The following is an 18460-nucleotide window of genomic DNA, read 5'->3' on the forward strand; positions in this document are numbered from 1 at the left end:
CGTAGCTCGTTGGACCCTCTGGTCCGGTCATAGCTCGCTGGGCCCTTCAGACCGATCTGTATCGTTGGACCCTTCGGTCCGGTCTATAACATCATACAACATACATATAACACATAGCACATAATCTCATACATAGCACATAAGACCCTCTGGTCCACACAATATACCACTCTAGGTAACGTATAGTGAGAAGACTCACCGCGGTGTCTCGGTAAGTATCTGACTCGGTAGAAATGTGATCTAGCCTCCGCCTAATCACATAAAGTAAATACTCTCATAAATACAACTGAACTCAACCCTAAAAGTCGACAAAGTCAATGGTCAAACTTTGACCCGACTCGTCGAGTGCACTAGGGCGACTTGGCGAGTCTACACGTGTCCACTGACTCTCTTAGTCCCTCTCTTGGCACGTCAAGTACTTCCCCTAACTCGATGAGTTCCACCTGGCATGAATCGTGGGGCTACCTCGACTCAACTCGTCGAGTCTCAAGAACAACTCGGCGAGTTCCACCTTGTACTCAGTCCCCCTGACTCTCCCTGACCCACCGATTTATTCTCCAACTCGGCAAGTCCACTCACTGAGTGATTTATGGGAAACCTTCATACTACTCGCCGAGTCTGTTCTTCAGACTCGACGAGTTCATGCCATGCACAAACTCCATACAACTCCTGCGGTCAGATCTGTTCCATACATTCATAGATTTGGCCTTCCCAAGCATGATAATCACGTAAAGTTCAGACCTTGACACTCATATAACATCTAAATGGTCCAACTTGGTGATTTAGCCCCAAAAATGACATCCCAAGCTCATGGCTCCCAAAATGACTTATAAAGCTCCAATGGTTAAGGTCTCTGGACCTCTTTGGGTCCAGATCCAAGACACAAATTTGAGAAGGGACCAAATGCTCGTCCACTTATTCATCCTCTAAAAGGGTTAGAAAACCCTAACATTAAGAATCAACAACAAAACTGAAGATGGTCTGAGCAAAATACCTCAACATGATCTCTAAGAACTCAGAAATCACCGCAATCGCTCCTCCTTCAGTCTCCTCTTGCCTTGGCCACCTCCTTCTAGCAAAAACACCCACAAAAGGATCAAGAATGGCCTCTCCTTCCTCACAAACGCTCTAGATCTCTTAGGGTTTCTCTCTGGGGGTTGGTGCCCGCAAATGACGGCTCTAAGGGCCTTTAAATAGGTCCCAAACCCTAGAAATTAGGGTTTCATTAAACAGCGTGGACTCGCCGAGTCCACTCATGAACTCGCCGAGTCCAGCTGTGAACTTGCATCCGAAATCGCGACCATACTCGGCGAGTTTAGACGCCAACTTGCCGAGTCTCCTCACAATTCCCAAAAATAAAAGAACAAAGTAGGATACCTGGGAATCCGGGTGTTACAATTCTCCCCCACTAGAATCAGACTTTGCCCTTGAAGTCTCACTCTGCAAACAACTCTGGATGCTGCTCCCACATCTCACGCTCCGGTTCCCAAGTCAACTCTGACCCTTTCCGATGCTGCCACTAGACCTGAACCAGAGGCACCTCCTTGTTCCTCAAAACCTTGATATTTCGATCCCTAATCACCACCGGTCTCTCAACATAATTCAGGCTCGCATCCACCTGAATATTTTCCAATGACACCACTGCCGACTCGTCGGCTATAAACTTTCGCAGCTGCGACACGTGGAAAGTGTCAAGAATCTGACCCAACTCTGCTGGCAACTCTAAACGGTAGGCTACCCTGCCTACCCTCGCGATCAACATGAAAGGGCCAATATATCGGGGCCCCAACTTGCCCCTCATCCTGAATCGGATCACTCCTTTCCAAGGTGAAACCTTCAGGAGCACGAAGTCGCCGACCTGAAACTCGAGCTCGGACCGGCGTCTGTCCGCGTAACTCTTCTGACGACTCTGAGCAGTCAACAACCTCTGTCTGACCTGCTGGATCTGCTCTTTCGTCTGAAGCACAATCTCGGTGCTACCCATCACACGCTGCCCTACTTCTCCCCAGCAAATTGGGGTTCGACACCTCCTCCCATACAACAGCTCAAAGGGCGGCATGCCAATGCTCGAATGATGGCTGTTCTTATAAGAAAACTCCGCCAAGGGCAAATACATGTCCCAACTCCTATCGAAATCCAACACACATGCTCGGAGCATGTCCTCGAGCGTCTGAATCGTCCGCTCACTCTGCCCATCAGTCCGTGGATAGTATGCGGTACTAAAATGCAGCTTCGTACCCAATTCCTCATGAAACTTCTTCCAGAATCTAGAAGTGAAACGTACATCTCGATCTGAGACAATCGAGATCGGCACTCCATGCCGCGATACCACCTCTCTCACATACGTCTCTGCCAACTTCTCTGCGGAAGAGCTCTCACTGATGGCCAGGAAGTGAGCACTCTTCGTCAACCTGTCCACAATCACCCAAATTGCATCGACACCCCTTACGGTCCTTGCCAATTTGGTGATGAAATCCATGGTAATCTGTTCCCATTTCCACTCGGGAATCTCTAATGGCTGCAGCATACCATGTGGACGCTGGTGCTTGGCCTTCACCCTGCGACAGGTCAAGCATCTTTCTACAAACCATGCGACATCCCTCTTCATACAGGGCCACAAATATTCATTTTTCAGGTCCAAATACATCTTAGTGGCCCCGTGATGGATCGAGAATTTCGATCGATGAGCCTCTTCCATCAAAATGGTACGCGTTCCGCCCACGGACGGTACCCATATCCGACCCTGAAATGTCATAAGCCCCCGGCTATCGGTAACGAATTCCAATACCAGCCCAACAACTTGCTCTCTCTTCTGGCTTTCTGGCCTCACAGCCTCAGCCTGGGCCCCACAGATGGCATCCAACACCGGGTTCATCACTGTCAATCTCAAACAAACATCTCGCATTGGGGCGCCCTCCGCCCTTCGGCTCAGTGCATCGGCTACAACATTAGCCTTGCCCGGGTGGTACAGGATCTCACAATCATAATCCTTGACCACGTCCAACCACCTCCTCTGGCGCATATTCAGGTTGGGCTGATCCATCAAATAGTTCAAGCTCTTGTGGTCCGTGTATATCGTACACCGAAATCCATACAGATAATGTCGCCAGATCTTGAGAGCGAACATTACCGCTCCCAACTCCAAATCATGAGTGGGATACCTCGACTCATGAGGCTTAAGCTGGCTCGATGGATATGCTATCACATGCCCCCTCTGCATAAGCACCGCTCCCAATCCGGATATCGATGCATCACAATATACCACAAAATCCTCCATCCCTTCCGGAAGGGCTAACACCAGGGCTTCGCATAATTTCTGGCGAAGTGTCTCGAACGAGGTCTGTTGCTCCGGACCCCAAGAAAATGCAGCACCCTTCCGGGTCAACTTGGTGAGTGGCACGCCAATCTTGGAGAAACCCTTAATAAACCTCCGATAATAGCCGGCCAAACCCAGAAAGCTCCTGATCTCGGTGGGTGATCTCGACACCTCCCACCTCATGACCGCCTCAATCTTGGCCGGATCGACCAATATCCCATTCTGGTTAATGAGATGCCCCAAAAACTGAACCTCTCGTAGACAAAACTCACATTTGGAGAATTTGGCATAAAGCCTCTCCGATCTCAGAACTCCAAGGATCTCCCTCAAATGCTCCTCATGCTGCTCTCTGGATCTCGAATACACCAATATGTCGTCGATGAACACGATCACTGAGCGATCCAACATCGGTTTGCACACCCTGTTCATGAGATCCATGAACACCGCCGGTACGTTGGTGAGTCCGAAAGGCATCACCACGAACTCGTAATGCCCATAACGAGTCCGGAATGCTGTCTTCTGGACGTCCTCCTCCCGCACCCTCACCTGATGATACCCAGACCTCAAATCGATCTTGGAGAATCAAGATGCTCCTTGCAACTGATCGAACAAATCATCGATCCTCGAAAATGGGTAGCGGTTCTTGACCTTTAGCTTATTCAACTCACGATAATCAATGCACATCCGGTGCGAACCATCCTTCTTCTTGACAAAAAGAATAGGCGCCCCCCATGGCGAATTGCTCGGCCTGATAAACCCCTTCCCCACCAGCTCCTGGATCTGCGAGGATAACTCCTGCATCTCTGGAGGCGCAAGGCAATAAGGTGCCTTGGCGATGGGCGCAACTCCCGGAACCAATTCAATACCGAACTCTACCTGCCTCTCCGGTGACACACCCGACAACTCCTCTGGAAACACATCCGGAAACTCATGCACTATCGGGACCTCATCAACTGACTTCAGTCTCTTTGAATCAACCCTTGCATCCATCACATATGCCACAAATCCCTTACAGCCCTGCTGTAGACTCTGTCTCGCTCGGGCGGCCGAGCAAAATGCTGACTCCGAACGTGTACCCTCGCCGTACACCGTAAGAACTCCCCCACTAAGGTCTCGGATCGTCACCAATTGATGCTCGTAGTCTATCATAACTCCATATCGGCTCAACCAATCCATACCCACTATAACACACACGTCCCCCATCGTGATCGGAACCAGATCTATCAGAAACTCCACACTGAAGATCTCAAGGACACATCCTCGAATCACTTCTGAAGCATACACGACTCGCTCATCAGCTATGGAAACTCGCAGAGGCCGATCCAACGCCTCTCGACGGATACTAATATGCTGACTAAATGATACGGAAACAAACGACCGACTCGCACCCGAGTCAAATAATACCAAAGCAGGCACAGAACTCACAAGAAAAGTACCTACGCACATCATCATATAAGCATAAAACTCAACTCAAATAAAAGATGAATAGAGAGTACATACCAGCCACAACTTCGGGCGCCGCACGGAGCTCCTCCGCAGTCAACTGAAATGCTCTCCTGCGAGCCTTCGGGGCCTCGGCCTTCATCGGCCGAACATCGGTAGCCCTAGCAGCAGGCGCAGACCCCTGCGCTGACCCCTGAAGAAGCTGAGGGCACCCGACCTTCCGATGGCCGGTCTGGTTGCAATGAAAGCAAACTAAAAATCCCTTGGGGCAATCCCTCACGATATGCCCCTGCTTCCCACACTTGTAACATACTCCATCCCTCCACGACCCCTAGTGACTCTTACCGCACTTCCCACAAGTGCGGCCCTTCGCGCCCCCAGATCTCGAATTAGTGGGTCTAGCCCGCTTGGCTGCCGGCTGAGACTGAGTCAGCCGCCGATCCACCCTCTATGGCTCGGTCTCCTCCCTGGCCTGAGTCTCCAACTCGATCTCCTTCTTCCGGGCATTTTCCTGAAGCTCAGCAAATGTGCGGTAAGTCGAGTTTGCCACGAACTCCCAAATATCTCTCCTCAAAACACTCAGATAACGGCTCATACGAGCTTGCTCAAAGGACACCTGCTCAGGGCAAAACATCGCCCTCTCATGAAACTTGCTGGTGATCACTGCCACAGAATCAGTACCCTGCTTGAGGGTCAAGAACTCCTGAATCAACCGTTCCCTTTCCACCGGGGGAACATACTCCTCTCTAAACATATCGGTGAACCTCTCCTAGGCCACCTCGGAAATCTCAGCCAAAGTGAATTTCGCCATCACGAACTTCCACCAATCCTTCGCTCCCAGGCGGAGCTGGTTCAGGGCGAACCGAACCCTCAAGTGCTCTGGACAAGAACATGTATAGTAACATCCCTCGATGTCAGAGATCCATATCATAGCGGCAATCGGGTCCTGCGCCCCGTCGAACTTTGGTGGCTTCGTGTTGCTGAACTCCCGGAACAACAACGAGTCACCTCCATGAGGTTTGGCAGCAGCAACAGCAGCAGTAGCTGCAGCTGCAGCAGCCTCAGTCAGCGCTGCATCCCACTCATCAAAAGTCTCAATTAAAGTGGTCTTGATGTCTCCAAACATCTCAGGAATCTCAGCCTGCATGGCTGCAGCCACCTCCTCGTGAATCAATCGACGGATCTCCTCGTCGCTGACACCACTGCTCTCAGGTGTGTGTCGAGTCCTAACCATGATGCCTCTGAAATACAACAAAAAATTATCAGAGACTCGATCGAACATACACATGCCCGATGACGCAACCCTACTTGTCCTCCATTGTCCAAAAGATTCTTACTTGGAATGCCCACTGATCCGGTGTCTTCAGTAGTACGGACCCAATACTACTGACCACACCGCATCAGCACTCACTCCAAGTCCTCCTCCTTGGGTCTTGGATTACAAGTACTCTATTCTCATGAGCTCCTAATTGCTATCTACTCGCTCTCAAAGCATTTCAGCAGCAGAAATCTCCTAGGCTAAGGCATCACAAATCAGGCCACTCTAGTCCTAATATGTATACCTAGCCTACTCTAGCATGCATAATGTAACATATCATATCTCATAACATATAATGTAAGGGTAATTTTGGGGATTCACCGTTCGGGCGCTGGCTGATCGTACACACGACTCTGCTTTGTTTGTCTCAAAGCTCTTTTTACCCTTTTCAAAAATTTTACTTCATTATCAAAATTTTCCTTAAATCCTCAGTTTGAGTTCAGATATGCCCGAAGGTGCATCCGAATCCCTCAAACCAAGGCTCTGATACCAACTTGTAACAACGTAAATTTTCAAAACGATTTTTCATTTTTAAAACACACATTTACTCATAAAATAATGTCAAAACATATTGTATCAAATGTTATCATCACAAAACAACTCCCCATAATCTCAAACATAAACTCCACAAGTGTGTGTATGAATCATGCCGACGCCTTCCCGTGCTCATCACTGGTACCTGAAACACATAACACAACAACTGTAAGCATAAATGCTTAGTGAGTTCCCCAAAATACCACATACAACACATACGCCACTCGTGGCTATAATACGACCTTCCGGTCGATGTGTCTCAGCGGAAACCTCCAGTCCCATAGCTCGTTGGACCCTCTGGTCCGGTTATAGCTCGTTGGGCCCTCCGGCCCGGTCTGTATCGTTGGACCCTTTGGTCCGGTCTATAACATCATACAACATACATATAACACATAGCACATAATCTCATACATAGCACATAAGACCCTATGGTCCACACAATATACCACTCTAGGTAACGTATAGTGAGAAGACTCACCTCGGTGTCTCGGTAAGTATCTGACTCGGTAGAAATGTGATCTAGCCTCTGCCTAATCACATAAAGTAAATACTCTCATAAATACAACTGAACTCAACCCTAAAAGTCAACAAGGTCAACGGTCAAACTTTGATCCGACTCGTCAAGTGCACTAGGGCGACTCACCGAGTGATTTACGGGAAACCTTCATACTACTCGCCGAGTCTGTTCTTCGGACTCGGCGAGTTCATGCCATGCACAAACTCCATACAACTCCTGAGGTCAGATCTGTTCCATACATTCATAGATCTGGCCTTCCCAAGCATGATAATCACGTAAAGTTCAGACCTTGACACTCATAGAACTCGCCGAGTCCAGCTGTGAACTCGCATCCGAAATCGCGACCATACTCGGCGAGTTTAGACGCCAACTCGCTGAGTCTCCTCACAATTACGAAAAATAAAAGAACAAAGTAGGATACTTGGGAATCCGGATGTTACACTTGAACCGGATGACACCATTCCAAGGTGACACCTTCAGGAAAACCATATCTCCTACCTGAAACTCCAGGTCTGAATGGTGCTTGTCGACATAACTCTTCTGCTGAATCTGAGCAGTCTGAAGCCTGCTCCGGACCTGCTGGATCCTCTCGGTCGTCTTAAGTACCACTTCGGTACTGTCCATGACCCTCTGCCCAATCTCACCCCATCATATTGGGATTTTGCACTTCCTCCCATATAACATCCCGAAGGGAGGATGGTCGATACTCGCATGGTAGCTATTATTGTAGGAAAACTCTGCCAAGGGAAGGTATGTATCCCAACTATCACCGAAGTCTAAGACACACGCTCGCAACATATCCTCCAAAGTCTAGATGGTCCGCTCACTCCGGCCATCCGTCTGCGGGTGAAAAGCAGCTCTAAAGTGCAGACGAGTAGCGAACTCATCATGAAATTTCTTATAGAATCTGGAAGTAAACCATACGTCTCGTTCAAAAATCACGGAGACTGGCACTCCGTGTCGAGCTACTACCTCTCTGATGTAGATTTCGACCAACTTCTCGGCCGCAATGTTCTCCTGGATCGGAATGAAATGGACACTCTTGATCAATCGATCAATGACGACGCAAATCGAGTCTACTCCTCGTGCGCTCCTGGGAAGCTTTGTGATGAAATCCATAGTAATTTCCTCTCACTTCCATACAGGGATATCAAGCAGCTGCGGCTTGCTGTGATGCCTCTGGTACTTTGTCTTGTTGTGATGCATCTGGTACTCTACATCCCACTTCATGTAGGGCCACCAGTAATCAGGGCGAAGATATCTGTACATCTTCGTTGCCCTGGTATGGATGGAAAATCTAGACTTGTGCGCCTCCTCCATCAGGATCTGGCGCACACAGCCTGCGTATGGAACCCACACTCTATGGTGAAGTATCAACAACCCGCGATTATCATATTCGAAGGAGGAAATCTGTCCCACTATACACTCACTCTTCTGGTGTTCCTCCTTCATAGCCTCCTATTGGGCCTCCCAAAACTTCTCCAGAAGCGGAGTCACTACTATCATCCTCAGATAGAAGTCTCATCGGGGTTGCGAATGCCTTGCGGCTAAGTGCATCGGCCACAACATTCGTCTTCTGTGGGTGGTAAAGGATCTCACAGTCGTAACCCTTCACCACATCTAGCCATCGACGTTGCCTCATGTTCAGATTTGGCTAATCGATAAGGTACCTCAAGCTCTTGTGGTCTGTGTAAATGGTACCAAGGACCCCATAGATGTAGTGTCGCCAAATCTTGAGGGCTAAAACAACCGCCCCTAACTCCAGATCGTGCGTCGGGTAGTTCGCCTAGTGAGGCTTCAGCTGCCTTGAGGCGTAGGCGATGACGTGCCCCCTCTGCATCTATACTATGCCCAGACCTAATATGGATGCATCACAGTACACTACAAAATACTCCATGCTCTCTGGTAGGGCTAAAATCGTTGCCTCGCACAATCTCTGCCTCAATGTCTCAAACGTTGCCTGCTGCTCAGGCCCCCAACGAAATACCACAACCTTCTTCGTCAGACGGGTCAAGGGTACTGCTATCTTGGAGAAGTCCTGTATGAATCTCTGGTAATAGCCTACTAAACCGAGGAAACTATGAATCTCATATGGAGACTTCAGAACTTCCCATCTCATCACGGCCTCCACTTTGGCCGGCTCAACCAAAATACCATCCTGGTTTACAAGGTGCCCCAGAAACTGCACTTCACACAACCAGAACTCACACTTGGAGAACTTGGCATACAAGCTCACCCTCCTCAGGGTATCCAACACCTCCCGCAAGTGCTCCTCGTGTTGCTCCTGCGTCTTGGAGTAAACCAAGATGTCATCAATAAAGACTATCATAGGCCTGTTGGGTTTTTAGGTACTATAACATTCCTATGGTGCACATACAACCCTAATGCTTTGGATCTAAGTTTTCTCTAATTATACATGAAATATTCATTTTCCAAAGCATGAAGCCTAACTAGCATGCAAAGGTGATATCTCAATCATAAAAACTAGTTAGAAGATTACCGTGTGTAGTAGCTTGTAGAATCTTGGACTTAAAAGAGCTTAGCGCCTCAAGTATGATGCCTCAAACAAGTGACAAACAACAGTGAACAATTAGATGAATATGAGAGAGGCTTAGGAGACACAAAATCGGCTAGCACTTCTTGGAATGCAAGTAGTGTCCGATTTTTAGAGCTTAGGGCACACATTTATAGTGTAGAATATCAAGAGTCTTTTGTAACGCTAATTTTTACACTTAAGCTTATGATCCAACAGTTGATTTGGATTATCACTTAATGGAATTTCACATATGCTTATTCCAACACAAACCAATCATGAATCATTAGCCAAACCATATGTTTCACTAATTTACATAATCAGTCCCTGTATATTTAATCAGTCTCTTTGGATCACTAAATTAATTCCGAATTAATTCTTGCTCAATATTAATTAAATAATATGATTTTACAATTAATATATTATTCTTATAATATATTAATAAATCACAAATAACCTCTTTTTCAAATATCCATCTTGTCAAATTGTTCTGGTGAAGGCAACCCAAAATAGACCATGCAACTATCGGGTCAAGTACATACCAATTATAGTTATGGGCTTAGATACCTAATCCAACAGTCTCCCACTTGGATAAGTCTAATAACTATAACTGCTAATGTAACTTCAAAATCCGACTTGCAATCGTAGCTATCAAAAACCCATTGTCGAACTCTGATGCGTCCATTAGATAAGGGATCATATATTCGTCTGTTCTTCAAGATATCATGCTGACAAATACATGGAACATAGTCATACTTATTTTCCAACAGTTTGTTTCCCAATTTATGATTTTTTTGACATAGAACTTAGTTGAACACATCAATAGAGCTCCGACCGAGCCCGACACATAGGTCAAAAAAAAATCATCTAGGGGCCCACTACTCGTTAAATCATACACAATAATACGTTTTATAACATCAAGTTACTGACGTGCTTTTGTACTATCAATGCAAAACCAACTCATAATCAACAACTCATATATCTTGGTTTGAAGATTATACGATATTATCGTCTGACAATCACTCGTGATAAATTCCATGAAGTGATTCATGTGAGCGTAGGTTAAGTCCAATACTCAAATCTTATTTCAAGAGCACTGATGAATGTTTGTAGCAAACTTTTGCAATGTCTAACACCTTAGACAATCTTACAAAATCGCATTCATGACAGTCTACTTTCATAACCTACTTCTAAAGTATGATCGACTGTGGATAGTTTAAATAATCTTATTATTTTGGAAGTCAAAACATGCAATAATGAAACAATAGTAAATAATTGACACAAGATAGTATCTTTACTTATAAATAAAAATCCTTTTATCCAATCATCAAATATGAATTACATTTTAGCTATTACAAGTTTCTAAATGTCTATCTAATCATTAAAACTAATATCATCCTTCAGCCCGGTACTCCTAGCGTGCTGCAAGTGCATAACCGTACTCAGTCTCTTTGTAAGGGGATCTGTTGGGCTCTCCTCTGACGATACCCCCTTCATCACGAGGAGTCCTTCTTCTACTGGATGTCTTATGAAGTGATATTTTCTATCGATATGCCTGGATCTGCCATGATCCCTTGGTTCTTTGGCTAAGGCAACCGCACCCTCGTTGTCACAGAAAATCTCCATAGGCTGCTTTACAGCTGGTACAAATCCAAGGTCTTCGATGAAGTTATTTATCCATATCACCTCCTTTGACAATTCACTTGCTTCTATATACTCTGATTCACACATTGAATGAACCACAGTCTCCTGTTTGGAACTTTTCCAAGTTACTGCTCCTCCATTTAAGGTAAATATCCAGCCCAACTGAGAGCGGAAATTATCTCTGTCGGTCTGAAAGTTGGCATCACTATACCCTGTCACTCTCAAGTAATCACTCCCACCAAGGGTAAGGAAGCAGTCATTTGTCCTTCGGAGGTACTTAAGAATGTTCTTTACCGTAGTCCCGTGAACTTTACCAGGGTTCCCTTGATACATACTGACCATGCTCAAAATAAACGCCATATCAGGGGGAGTGCATGTCATATCATACATGATCGAGCCAACTGCAGAAGCATATGGTATTTGACTCATTTCTACTATCTCAACATCGGTACTTGGACTCTGAGTCTTACTTAGTTTGGTATTGCTCTGAATAGGTAATTCTCCTTTCTTGGAGTTCTCCATGCTGAAATGTTTCAACACCTTGTCCAAGTAAGTACTTTGACTAAGTCCTATTAGTCTTTTACTCCTATTTCTCAATATCCTTATCCCCATAATATAAGCAGCTTCTCCGAGGTCCTTCATAGCGAAACACTTCCAAAGCCAGGACTTAACCTCCTGCAAGGTTGAAATGTCGTTTCCTATGAGCAGTATGTCATCTATATATAAAACAAGAAAGCTAACTATACTCCCACTAGATTTGACATATACAAAGGACTCATCCTCGCTTCTCGAAAAGCTCAACTCTTTGAATTTCTCATCGAAACAAAGATTCCATCTGTGGGATGCTTATTTCAATCCATAAATGGACTTCTCAAGCTTACACACTCTATTACGGTACTTTGCATTGACAAAACCCTCTGGCTGACTGATGTAAACATCTTCAGCCAACTTTCCATTAAGGAAAGTAGTTTTGACATCCATTTGCCATATTTCATAATCATGAAATGCATCTATGGCTAGCATAACCCTTATAGATTTAATCTTCGCTACTGGTGAGAAGGTCTCTTCATAGTCAACTCCAGGAGTTTGAGTAAAGCACTTCGTAACCAATCGCGCCTTATAAGTGTGTACTTTCCCATCTATGTCAGTCTTCTTCTTGAGGATCCATTTTCACCCAACCATCTTACGTCCTAGTACATTGTCAACCAAGTTCCAAACTTGATTGTCATACATGGACTGAATCTCGCTGTCCATCGCCTCTTTCCATTTTGCAAACTCAGGGCCTGCCTTGGCTTCCTTGTAGTTGTTAGGTTCATCCAAATTTATCAATGTACTATCACTGATAAACATATCACCTTCAGCTATTATATGAAAACCATGTAACACAGGTGGAACACTAACTCTAGTGGAACGTCTCAGAGGTACAGACTTGTCAACTTGTTCAACTGGAGTTTCCACCTCGGGTTGAGTGCTAGTGTTTGAGGTTCCTTCATAACTTAACACTTGAAGTTCTTCATGGTCAATTTGCCTCCCACTTTCCTCTTGGCATATGAGTTCTCTTTCATGGGAAAACCCTCTCCTTGCAACGAAGACAACATTATCACTTGGTCTATAGAAGAGATATCCAAAGGATTTCTTTGGGTAGCCGATGAAAATACATCGCTCAGTACGAGGTTCGAGCTTATCGCGAGTCTGTCGTATTACGAAAGCCTCAATACCCCAAACCTTGATATGTGCTAATGAGGGAACCTTCTGTCACACCCCGAAAACCAAAGGCAGAAACATTTCCAAGGTTGACTCCACGTTGAGTATCAAATCCAATGTGCATAGTAAGTAAAGTAAACAACCATTACATTACATATAGAAAAGTTTTACATTTGTTTCAAAAGCATAAGTTATACAAGTGATACATAGTATATATGAACAACACGAAACGAGTCTTCTGAAAACTCCGTCTTCGCACAAAAGGATCTTCGGGTACCTGTCTAACACGGACCTGAGAATACAAGCGGTTTGAAAATCAGCATAAAGCTGGTGAGTTCATAAGCGGTTAATTTTTCTGAAAATGTACGAGTTCCTTTGTTTCCTGAAAAAGTGGTTATCCAAGAAAATCCCATATTTTCTTATGTAAAGTTAGTTTCCAAATCCGAAAGTAAAGTAAACAATGTAAAATAAAAACATGATTGTTCTTGAGAAATGTAGTTCAATTGTTTAATTTATTACACTTTTCTAATTAAGTACTACTATTACTCAGAAAGAACCCCATGTTCTCCTGACTGTGTGTGTGTGTGAACTGTTACCAGTTCTGATTATGTTCGGTGTCCTTCCCAGGAAAACCCCATGTTTCCCTGACTGTGTGTGTGTGTCTTTACTGGTTCTGGTTATGTTCGGTGTTCTACCCAGGAAAACCCCATGTTTACCTGACTGTATGTGTGTGTGTACCTTTACCGATTTTGGTTATGTTCGGTGTTCTACCCAGGAAAACCCCATGTTTTCCTGACTGTATGTGTGTGTGTACCTTTACCGATTTTGGTTATGTTCGGTGTTCTACCCAGGAAAACCCCATGTTTTCCTGACTGTATGAGTGTGTGTACCTTTATCGATTCTGGTTATGTTCATTATTATCCATAGGAAAACCCCATGTTTTCTTGAATGCGTGAGTACCTTTACCGATTCTGGTTATGTTCATTATTATCCATAGGAAAACCCCATGTTTTCCTGAATGTGTGAGTACCTGATATCCCTAAATGTACATTAGCTTTACTACGTACATAAAGCTAGTAAAAGAGTCTAAAGTGTTAATAATCTAGATTGCGAGTCCTTAACCATACTCAGACTAGATATGACTCGCGTCGGGGCCAGTATCCTTTTTATGACTTTCGTCACCCTTGAACCTTGCGGTTCAGCTGTATCTAGCAGCCAGGTGCGGGATTGTCAGTCCCGTATAGATCTATACACTCAAGTCACGCTCTCCTACGTTAGGAGATTCTGGTTACAAGGGTAGTCCTCCACTCTCGTGCCAAGGGACGTGTTACCAAGGACGTGTCTCCAATCTTTAAGATTACTCATCACTTCTCACCTAGGGAAGTGGTATCTATGACTAACTAGGTTCTAACGTACCTGTCCTTTACACTCGATCTTAGGTGTTTTATTAAAGACATTACAATCGAGCCTAGGTGTTATTTAATAATGACTGTCCTTTACACTCGATCCTAGGTGTATTATTAAAGACATTACACTCGAGCCTAGGTGTTATTTAATGATGACTGTCCTTTACACTCGATCCTAGGTGTATTATTAAGGACGTTACAATTGATTTGTGTGCTACGATGGTATTTATCTATTACACTCGAACCTAGGTGTATTGTTAAGGATATACAGATGTTTTATGTTTTCTAATGGTGTCTGACTTTTACACTCGAACCTTAGTGTTTTATTACAGACATTACGATGGTTTATGTGCTTTATCGATTTAAACGAGAACAATCAATCTAAAGAATACAACATATCAATATATATTAAGAATTGAAAATCGGATTAAAACAAACAACCCTGCAAGTTAAAACAGTTTGTTAAAAGGTTTTCAATTCATAAAATGTACAATTACGAAACCATTTGATTGAAATCATAAGTTTAAGTACAAGCTATTCTTGTACTTTTGCTTGTATTCCCCCCTGAAAACATTGAAAAACCATTGAAAAAGGGTAGGGGTATGAACTCACCGGACGAGAAACGTGACGATTTCGGATGCTAAACGTCGAATCAAGGCTTGATAACACGCGAGGTTCCTATGTAAAATGAAATGGCATACAAATATATCTAATTAGATTTACAAACTCTAATTAGATACGAAGTTACACTCCAACGAACGAAAACACCTCAAAACGGGTGTTTGGAGTGACCCGGGTGACATCTACGGACGGGAATTGAAGCGAGGGACTTGGGATTTGAGTTTACTCCCCAAGAGTAAACTTCCTAATTGAGTTTATGGCCTAAACACCCATTCCCCATGAGTTTACTGCCGTAAACTCATGGTGGGTGTGGTTTATGGTGTTTAATGGGTAACATAGGGTCAATACCACTTGGAAATGCTTGGATTAATTTTACCTAAGGCTTGGGATGGATTAAATTCACCAATTTCAACACCTAAAGGAGTTTACGGCCTAGGCATGGGGTCTATGGCCGTAAACTCTCATATCCCCTTGAATAAGTGTTGTTAAGGTCCCAAAATCAATCACATGTGATTCTAAAAATTCCTACAAACCTAGAAATGAGTTTTGGGCACCATTTGGCACACTTTTAGGAGTTTACGGCCATGGGGTATGTTCTATGGCCGTAAACTCTCAAATGTGGGGTTTTGATGTGTTTAAAGTCCTTAAACTATTTTTGGTAGACCCTATGATTTATTCCAAGGCTTTTGGTGGTGTTGGATGGCTTTCTAACACTTTGAGATTGAGTTTACACCCAATATTGAGGAGTTTACCACCCAAGCTCATGCCTTGGCCCTAAACTCACATAAGTCCCTCAAAATTTATGTTAAATGTGTTCTAAGTCCATTGTCCAATTTCTAAAAATCACATCTAAGGCTTGGTTGAGTCATGGAAGGGTTTAAGGGCTTAAAACCCCTTTAAATATGGGTTTACGGCCTAAGCACCTTCCAGGGCCGTAAACTCATATACAAGGCTTTAAATCTTGTTTTGAGGCATTCTAATTCCATTTCATAAAGTCCTCTAGCCATATTCAAGGTCCAAATGAGGTTTGGAAGGGTTTTGTTGCTCCAAAAACCCCTTTTATATGAGTTTGTGGCCTAGGATAGTTCTAGGGCCGTAAACTCATGGTAATGGCCCTAATCCATGGTTTAAACTTGAATTTGAAGGCTAGAGAGGTTCCAAAACAAATTAGGGAAGGTACCTTGATGATTTGAATCCTTAAACTATAGTTTGAGGAGAAAGGTTGGAGTGAAGTTGTAGAATGAAGCAAAAGCTTCAAAATGAAGTCTTAGAACACTTTAAATAGTGTTCGGGATTTGGACACGATGAAATTTTACCCGATACCGGCTTTAAACGGGGCTTTTGGTCGTACCCGACCAATTTGCCGTTACCCGATATGGTTGGTTCTAAAAATGTTCCGATCATTAATGCGAGACGTTAGAATGAGTTCTAAGGGTATTAAGACACTTTTTAAGTCATAAAATAAAATTTACATTAACGACTTAATAAAATGTCGGAAACGGAAACGAAATCGGAAACGGCGTTTGGATGATTGGAACGAGTCGCGAAAAAGGGTTACATTTAGGAATATGAATTTCGGGTTGTTACACCTTCATTGTCCATATTTCGTGAGATGTTTTGGCAGCCTTTTTAATTAGGATTAGATTAAGGATATGGGCGGCAGTCTCTAAGGCATACCCCCAGAATGAGATAGGTAACGAAGCTCGACTCATCATGGAATGAACCATGTCCAACAAGGTTCGATTGCGCCTCTCAGCCACACCAATAATCTGTTGTGTCCTAGGTGGCGTCAATTGTGAAACAATTCCACATTCCTTAAGATAGTTGTGGAACTCGATACTAAGATATTGACCACCTCGATCGGATCAGAGCATCTTAATCTTCCTGCCCAATTGATTCTCCACTTCTTGTTTAAACTATTTGAAATTATCAAAGGTTTCTGGCTTATGCTTGATTAAGTAGATATACCCATATCTACTATAATTATCAGTAAAGGTCATATAGAAGCGGTTAGCATCCCTTGTGGCGGATCTGAAGGGTCCACACACATCGGTGTGTATGAGATCCAACAAACCCTCATCCCTTGCACAAGTACCAATGAATGGTGACTTGGGTGCCGTTTATTTTTCAGAAGCCAAAATGTCTGCAGTCTGCAGACCACATCTGCAAGCATCTGCAGCAGAAGAGGTGGACCAAACGTTTGTAGTCTGCAATAAGAAGACTATTTGTTTTTTAACGTCTGCAGACTGCTTAAATAATCTGAAATTTCAAATAAAATGATTTTACAAACTTAAAATGATTTTTCAACGCCAACATTTTAATAATAATAGTCTTATAACATTGAAAATAAAATTCATGCAACTAAATTAGTCATACAATAAAAAAATTGGTTTTACAATAACAATGTCATTTAAAATAATTCAATCTATATTGTGCATCAACTGATCAACAATTTCATCCTGTAACTGAGTCATATATTCACGGTTTGCTGTAGTACCATGTGTTGGAATCCTGTCTTCATCATCATCAACGACCACATTATTATTTCGAAACGAGACATTGGGTTCATCGTATCATGCAAAATACTCATCACTCGGTCCTTCTCTCCTTATAAAATTATGAAGCGCGAAACATGCCATGGAAATGTTTATTTGTGTCACAAACGGGAATGGTGCCATCCTCTTCAATATAGGGAAGCGTGCTTTCAAAACACCAAAAGCACACTTAATGACATTCTAAAGTTTTGCATGTCCATTTATAAAATTTTCCTTATTGGTTAATGCACGTCTTTGACGAAAATCTCCAAGCCAATACCTCACATTACGATAAGGGGCCATAAATCCTCAAGTGTGTGCATACGCGGAATCACAAAGATAATACTTGTCTATAAAAAATGCAAAACACTAATCAATTTTCAAACTAAGATAAGAGTATTTGAAAAAAACAAAAACTTACTGGGTGGTGGAAACGAGAATGATGATTGTGGATCGGTTATTGCTTCTGATAATATTCTAGAGTCATGCGCTACCCCTTCCCACCCAGCCACAACAAATGTAAAAATCATATTGAAGTCACAAATTGCCAATACGTTTTGGTAGCAATCTCCATTTCCCCTACTTCTATATAAGTCTTGTTTCTTAGCAGGGAAAACAACATGTATCAAAGTGCCATCAAGTGCACCAACCGCCCTTTAAAAACCCATCGTAGCCTCCTATTATGTCCTGGAATGTTTGGATTCGGATTAAAAGAAATTGGTAGTATAACATCTTGAGTGAAAAGCAACATTTTTCCCAACACTTCATAAAAAAATTTATGAATTGTTTGCTTCAAGTGTTGAAATCTCCGCTTGATAATCACGTAACATTGATTATGGCCGATCATCATCAAAAACATAGCCATCTTTTCCTCAACCGATACATGTTTC

The sequence above is a fragment of the Lactuca sativa genome, chromosome 3 (genome assembly GCF_002870075.4).
Source record: "Lactuca sativa cultivar Salinas chromosome 3, Lsat_Salinas_v11, whole genome shotgun sequence".
In the NCBI taxonomy this organism is placed as follows: Eukaryota; Viridiplantae; Streptophyta; class Magnoliopsida; order Asterales; family Asteraceae; genus Lactuca; species Lactuca sativa.